Genomic DNA, 7,363 nt, shown 5'->3' with positions numbered 1-7,363 from the left:
ATAATTTTATTATTATTTATTTTGGTGTTTTGAAGTTGTTTCCAGCACTCAGGTGCTGTGTGGATTGTTACACCGTCTATTGTTGATGTGGTGTATTAGGGTTGGAATTAAATACTTACTCAACGCGCCCCCCCCCCCTCCCCCCCCCAAACATTTTAGCGACATTTTAGCGACTTTTTAAGGCGCGTCTAGTGACTTTCACCCAATAGGAATTGGCAACACTGGGGACACGAACCAACAGTAGGACGGTGGAGATACCAATATTAGACGAGAGTGGGTTACATTAACCAGTGGTAAAACAGAGGAATACAAATAAAGCCCTTGTTTCTAAAAGCGGTACAGTGTATTGTGGTTCTACATTGAAGCAATACTGCGGACTACAATCTTCACAAGACGGGTCCACTGCACCGGAGCAACGCAGAGAACATGGATCCCTGTATAGTGAGTACGCTGTGTTTCCCCCTTTATTCTGGGAATTATTGAATTACGGGACTTGTGTGTGTTTAAACGTAGAACAAAGGAACTGGTTCTAGCCAGGGTGTTTAATGACTGTAACAAAAGCCCACGGACAGGGCATTTTATTAAACCAGGTGAACTGTGTGCATCTGAAAGTAATCAACAGCGTAATAAAACGCAGGGACGCCAATAGGGTTATTTAAAAAGAAACACAACTTTATTTTATGTCCAGGGAATAGTGGAACCTGCGAAAGAAGACAGATGAGAGTTAGAGAAAGCCCATTGCTCACTGTTTGAACACCTTTACTAATTTCAAGGTTGGCTGGGGGTTTGGGCCGTACACTTCCGCAACGGACCTCCGGGGGCAGTCGGGAATACGAACCTGTTAGAGGACGTGGACGAACCAGACCTCACAGCGCCATCTGGAGGAAGCTCGCGACAACCTAGAAAAAGTGAAAGAAACCACAATACCAAGCCAACACCGAAGGAACTTGGATGCAACAATCAACTACTTACCTGAGGGACTTTATCCAAAAAGGAAGTCCTGTACTGTGTTTATTTGATTCTGATTATTATTTGTCTTTATAACTGGAACTTCTGTGTTCGTTTTATTGAAGAAAAAGAGAAATAGGAAAACCATCAAAACAGAAATTGCTTGACCTGGGTCTCTGTCATGTCCTTCTGCACCAAAACAGACACTGCTTGCACATCTCATAATTACGTGGACTATACTGGTTCACTATATATATATATATATATATATATATATATATATATATATATATATATATATATATATAAATAAATTTGGGACCAGTTAGGAGTGAATAGTTAGATTCTTTTCCAAATGGTTTCATGTGGGTATATCTGGCATTAACATTTCTGAAAATCCAGTATTGCACAGAATATACACTGTAAAAAATAATTCGGGGGGGGGGGGGGGGGGGGGTTGGGGGGTTGTAAATGTAACCCCAAAAAGTCTGATTTTGACAAAGAATTTAAGTTTCTATATTTACATGAATATTTCTAGTTCCTTACTTAATTTTCATTTCAAACATCATATTTGGGAATATTCAACGTATCAGGCTGCATAATCTCAACAATTTTGAGTACATCCATCTACTAATAAATATTATGTCACATTTACTTGTGGACAGTGGTTCACGCAGCGTGAGCGTGTGAGTGAGCGTGCACGGGATTGGACCAGAATTGTCTTCAAACTCTTTACTCCGCCTGACGGAGGCAAGCCCGGGCAAATACCTCTGGACTGGCATACAACCGAAGTCTTTCAACAGGTAAGGACCGAACTATCAGAGTAAGTCTAAGCTAACCTTGCTAATTTGATACTTCTAGTCAGATAAACACATTTCATTCATTGTGTTGTGAAACAATTTCGTTTGAATCTGTCACAAATTAGATGGGTGTGCAGCCGTATTATCAACTTTTCTAGCAAAGTAGTCAACGTGGTTGTGCACACGAGTTAGCAAACCTTAGCTAGCATATTACAGGACGGTAGCCTAACGTACGTTAGCTAACGCTAGTAGCAGATAGCTAGTTTGCTAGCCAACCTGATCTGTCACAGCAAAACGTTATCATGGTAAAAATACTGTATTGTAGCACTAGTACAACAAGCCCATGTATGGAATTAAAATGAAAGGACATAGAATAGTGTTCTTTTTTTTAAACAAACAATTTAATTGGTTTAAAAGCAAACAGATTGGTCGTTCTAAATCAAATAAACAATCGGTATACATGCAACAATTTGAATATACGTTTTGAAAACATCAAGGTATAAATGAAACAATTGAAAAAAGCATTTTGAAAACGTCACAATTTCACCTGCAAAGCATTGTGGTTAATGCAGCAAAAACGCTGGAATACGTTATGTAGGTAATGTTTCAGAGCCTAGTGAAAATGTTACCATGATAACGTTTTGCTGTGAGATCAGGTTGTGCTAGCTTGGGCGTTGAGTAAATCAAGCTGACAGACCACCACCAACCGCTCTTGTCTCGCAGGTGGTGGCTTTTTAAGCGCGAGTATTTCTCAACACACGAGATTGTCCAAACGTAAGCATGAGACAAATGTGCTTTTAAAATGTTATTTCTTGGGTTATGAAATGGAAGATGTAGAGTAGGATATTGGCTAGCAGCGGTATGATCGCTGTGGAGATGACTTTGCGCATTCGAATGGAGCTATTTAGTTTCCTGTTGCTTTGTCAATTTATTTTAGGCTTATCAAATCATATCAACAGGTGAATCCCGTTGCTGTGGACATCGAAGTGTCTGTTTTGCATATGAAGGTATGTTCAAATATTAATTAATTGTGTTTTCATTGCATCTTGAAAAAGGCAGTCTCTTTTTTGTTTTTAAAGCCACAATCTGTAATTGATAAAGCTCTTTTGGTTGTATAGCTTAATGATATACCCCTTAATTCTTGAAACATTTAATAGTTTACTTATTCTGACATGTGGACCTGTTATAATTTTCTCTTTATTGGTTGATTCCCTGTGATTTGTTTTTTGTGTATATATCTTCTGTTTTTTTGAAAAATTGGTGGCCACATTTTGCTGGGTCATCATTGCCACTGACCTCCATAGATTTGGAAAATATCTATAAAACACCTTAAACACTCCTAACCAACTAATTTTTAAATTGGAATTCCATTCTGAATGCCTTGTCTGCCATACATTTTTTTTACGAGTTGGTTAGAGTGTTTGTAAGGAGTTTCACATTTTCAGAATCAACAGAAGTCATTGACAATGAACACACAGCAAAATATAGCTGCCAATTCTCACAATAATATAACTAAATATCAAACTGTCTTAATCAACTACAGTAAAGGTGAGGAGGAATTCAGGAGGATCACAACGATCTGGCTAGAATCAACTTTCATGGAGAAGCTGGACTGCTACATGCCAAGACTGTCTTTATTCAAGAAGAAAGGAGGTGCTGCAGGGGTGAAATTGCAGGGGATCCAGGAAATGCTGTATGGGGTATGCGCTCATGGCATCACAGTACAATTATATTTTGTGCCATTTTTGCAGCTTGTAGTAAATAAAATGTAATTCCCTTTTGTGACAGAGCAACACTGTCGAGAAGAGAAGTTAAACCGTGATCTGTGACCTCCTCGATGAGAACGTGGAGGACCTTATCAAAGAATACCAGGTAAAAAAAAATGTATCTCTCCCTCTTCTCTCTATTGCCTTCCCTCCTCTTTCTCCCTTCCTCTTCTCTAGTTTACCCTCCCACTTCTCTCCTCCACCTCTTTTCCTCTCCCTCTCCGCTCTTTCGCGCTCTTCTCTCTCCTGTCTTGTTCTCCCTACTTCTTTCTTCCCCCCTGTTCTCTGCCCTTTCTCCCTCACCCCCTCTCTTTTTCCCTCCCCATTCATTCTACCCCCTATCTGTCCCCCTTTCCAACTCCCTCTTCTCCCTCCCTACTCTGTCTCCTCCCTCGCTGAATATCATCACATTTTAACTTTGACTACATCCTTGGCTATGTAAATCTAGTTTACGGTCTAACTCCTCAGGATGCAGAGGACGCCAACATCCAAGAGGACCTCACACATGTCCTCAAGATCGTCGTGGTCAACAAAGGTGCCACCGATGACGACAATCCAGTGGATGTGGAGATAGCCATTGAAGGAGCCGAGGTCCTATCTGGTATTTCTAGTGTAGCACAGGCATGCACCTTCTTGATGGGCCTTATCTACGCATTAAACCTAAGCTACCCCTAAGAACTGAAATATACCTTTGAGGTATTCCAGAAAGTAGAGAGAACCACCTCCAAGGTCCAGTCTCTTGGGAGAAAGTTACTCGCCTAAATGGCAAGCATATAACCCAAAGGTGGAGCTTTTGTGTTTGGATGATAGATCCTTTGTCAGAATCCAAAATGTTAAAATGCTTAAAGTTAACTTTACCACTTGAACTTCTGAGTTTATTTGAATGGACAGCTATTTGTTCAATTTGCAACACGCAAGTCTGCTATTTCTGCCAGAGAAAACGGATTTCAACATATTAAATGCTTACGTATTGACTTTTTCTCTTTGCTTTTTTTTTTTTTTTTTTTTGTTCATTTTCAAATGTTACGGTCGACAAACTATTTCTTTAAAGGGATAGTTCACTTTTTTACACCTATAGTCAGATGGTTCCTTACCCTGAAGTGGTCAATGGGCCTGGAGAAACTGTAATCCATGGTTCATAGTTGTTTAAATAGCCACTACTAACTTTAGCCACGGCTAACAACAACAACAAAAAAAACATGGGAGTGATGGGGGCAATTAGACAAAGTTCAAAATTGCAGAGACAAATCAACTCAAATAAACTTTCTGACTTGGTTGGTATAGTTAATTTTGATGTGATTTGGCCACATATTGAACTTTCTTTAATTCACTCCCATTGTTTTTGTTTTGTAGTAGTGGCTTAAACAACTCTGAACAATGGATTACAGTTTTTCCAAGCCCATGGACTACTTTCAGAGTAAGGAACCATCAGACTATAAGGTGTAAAAGTGAACTATCCCTTTAACTACACTGCTGGGCAGCTCTCGCTGCAGGATTGCAACCTTGTACGCCATTTTACATTTCTCAGGGAAAGAAGTGTAATGAAGTGGTTAGGATTGTTAAAAGGAATCAGTTAAATGTCTTTTGCAGTAGAAACATTTTAAATTCTTGAAGTGAACTTTTTTTATGTGAGCTATAAAATGTACATATGTGCAACTTGTGGTTGATTTTGCAAAGAGTTGCTCCTTGGTCAGAATTTCACAGATCCTGCAGTGGAAAAATGGCTTAACATTGATATTTCAATTTTAAACTTGAAGTGTTTTATTTTAAATGTTCACATTTCAGAAAAGTCAAATAAAGTGAAGTTTGAAGGTTTTTCTGGTGTTTGTTACTTTTATGCATATTCTTATATGTTGTTGCCTCACAAAATAGTCATATTTACAAAAGAAAATTGAGGCAACTATTTGCATCAGCTTTTTGAGTAGGATATACGTAAAAAATCACATTAGCAACTTAAATAAAATACTTTTCATGGACCTGGTTACCATAAGTACTCATAAGTACTGGACTCTTGACCGGAGGGTTGTGGGTTCAATCCCCAGTGGGGGACACTGCTGTTGTACCCTTGAGCAAGGTACTTTACCTAGATTGCTCCAGTAATAACCCAACTGTATAAATGGGTAATTGTATGTAAAAAATAATGTGATATCTGTATACTGTGAAATAATGTATAATGTGATATGTTGTAACAATTGTAAGTCGCCCTGGATAAGGGCGTCTGCTAAGAAATAAATAATAATAATAATAATAATAATAATAAGTAACTAATCAGAAAAATGAAGTAAATCAAACTTACAAGTACGGTTCTGGACTAGAACATTTAAGTAAATCAAACATACAATAGTGACTCTGGAACTGATACAATGAAGTTGGTTTTACACTAAAAGCTAAGTACAGCATACATAAAACTCAGTCTTGTTGGTAATACTTAAAGCTGATGCAAATAGTAGCCGCAATTCTTTTAAGTAGAGCAGGCACAATATTTTTTACAGTGTATCCTGCAGCCAAATAATATTTCTAAAGAACAGGCAAGGATAGCCCTCCTAGTTTAGAGAGTGAGGGTCCTTTTATTTATTCTGGGCTGGGAACTTTCCAGAGAAAATCTACTCAACAGTGAGATTGGCAGCATTTTCCAGTTCAGCATCTTCTACTATTAAGTATACTGATTATTGGTAACCTAAAACTGGGTTCCAATCTTCACATAATATAATGATCTACATGCAAATAAACATTTTCCCATCCAACTAACAGTATGATTTTTCAAACAGGTAAGTCATTTATTTGCAAGTTCACTAACAATCCAACATAGTTTCAGAAAGCTGAAATTGAACACGTGTTTAACCTAGCCATTATATCCATTGAATTTGCATTGGCCATCTCTGAACTATGACCATGGCATCACTGAAGGTAATAAAATTACATTTGTAGGCTCTAGGTTTCGTTTATATTGGTGCATTCCATTGGACATTTACAAAGATTTTGACCCCTTTGTTTATTTATTTTTTTTATTCGCTGACTGCAAGTTCCGCTGGGGGCAGGGGGGCTGGATTTATATCTCGCACAGGGCGCCATCAATTATCGGTATGGCTCTGTCCATAGGTTCAATTTTTCACAACGAAAAACGTTGTGTGACAAGCCCTTTACACTTAAATGAATTCACAATCCAGTTCTTGTGTACTTTTTTATGTGTGCATGACCTTGAAACTCTGTGCAGAATATCACCAAACTGTGCTGAATTCAGAAAGACAAAGCGGACCAGAATTTGGGACGTTATCTAAAAACCAAATCGGCCCAGAATTTGGGACGTTATATGAAAACCAAACCACGAGAACTAGGGCAGTCTATATGTAAAACTGTGATTACATTAGATAAACTAATGAATCCTGTAACGAAACTGTGATTACATTACAGATAAACAAATGAATCCTGTAACAAAACTGTAATAGTGGGCAGGATATATATATATTTGCAATTAAAATAAATTACGCAATATATATGCTATTTGAAAGAAAAAAAACACCACAGAAAGCCAATTCTTACTTTTGTGCATAACATGACAATTTATATAAAGTAATAGTCACACACAGTTTGTTATATTAGTACAGCACCATACCACATTATATTTTAATTTAAAGGTTCTGGTTCTCTCTCTCAATTAAATTCAAAGGTGCTTTATTGGCATGACTATCAGCAGTATTGCCAAAGGAATTACAGTACATAGCATGTGTAACAACATCGTACAAAAAAAACAAACATATCAGTATTGCTAAAGTTTTGCACAATGACAAAAGTAAAAGTATGGAAAAATACAGATTAAAATAAATAAATAAAGCAATAACATTTTCGTGG

General features: G+C 37.7%; 1 long non-coding RNA gene across 1 annotated transcript; it reads left to right on the top strand.

The window, feature by feature from the left end:
• The first annotated feature begins 1,442 nt into the window (after positions 1–1,442).
• On the top strand, positions 1,443–4,482 carry LOC117416579 (uncharacterized). Its single transcript, XR_004546624.2, has 5 exons — positions 1,443–1,751; positions 2,708–2,755; positions 3,292–3,448; positions 3,537–3,620; positions 3,983–4,482. It is a non-coding gene; the product is annotated as an uncharacterized LOC117416579 (long non-coding RNA).
• Positions 4,483–7,363: the final 2,881 nt, after the last annotated feature.

This window comes from Acipenser ruthenus, chromosome 12, assembly GCF_902713425.1.
Source record: "Acipenser ruthenus chromosome 12, fAciRut3.2 maternal haplotype, whole genome shotgun sequence".
Taxonomy (NCBI): Eukaryota; Metazoa; Chordata; class Actinopteri; order Acipenseriformes; family Acipenseridae; genus Acipenser; species Acipenser ruthenus.
This window is presented reverse-complemented; position numbering and strand designations above follow the sequence as displayed.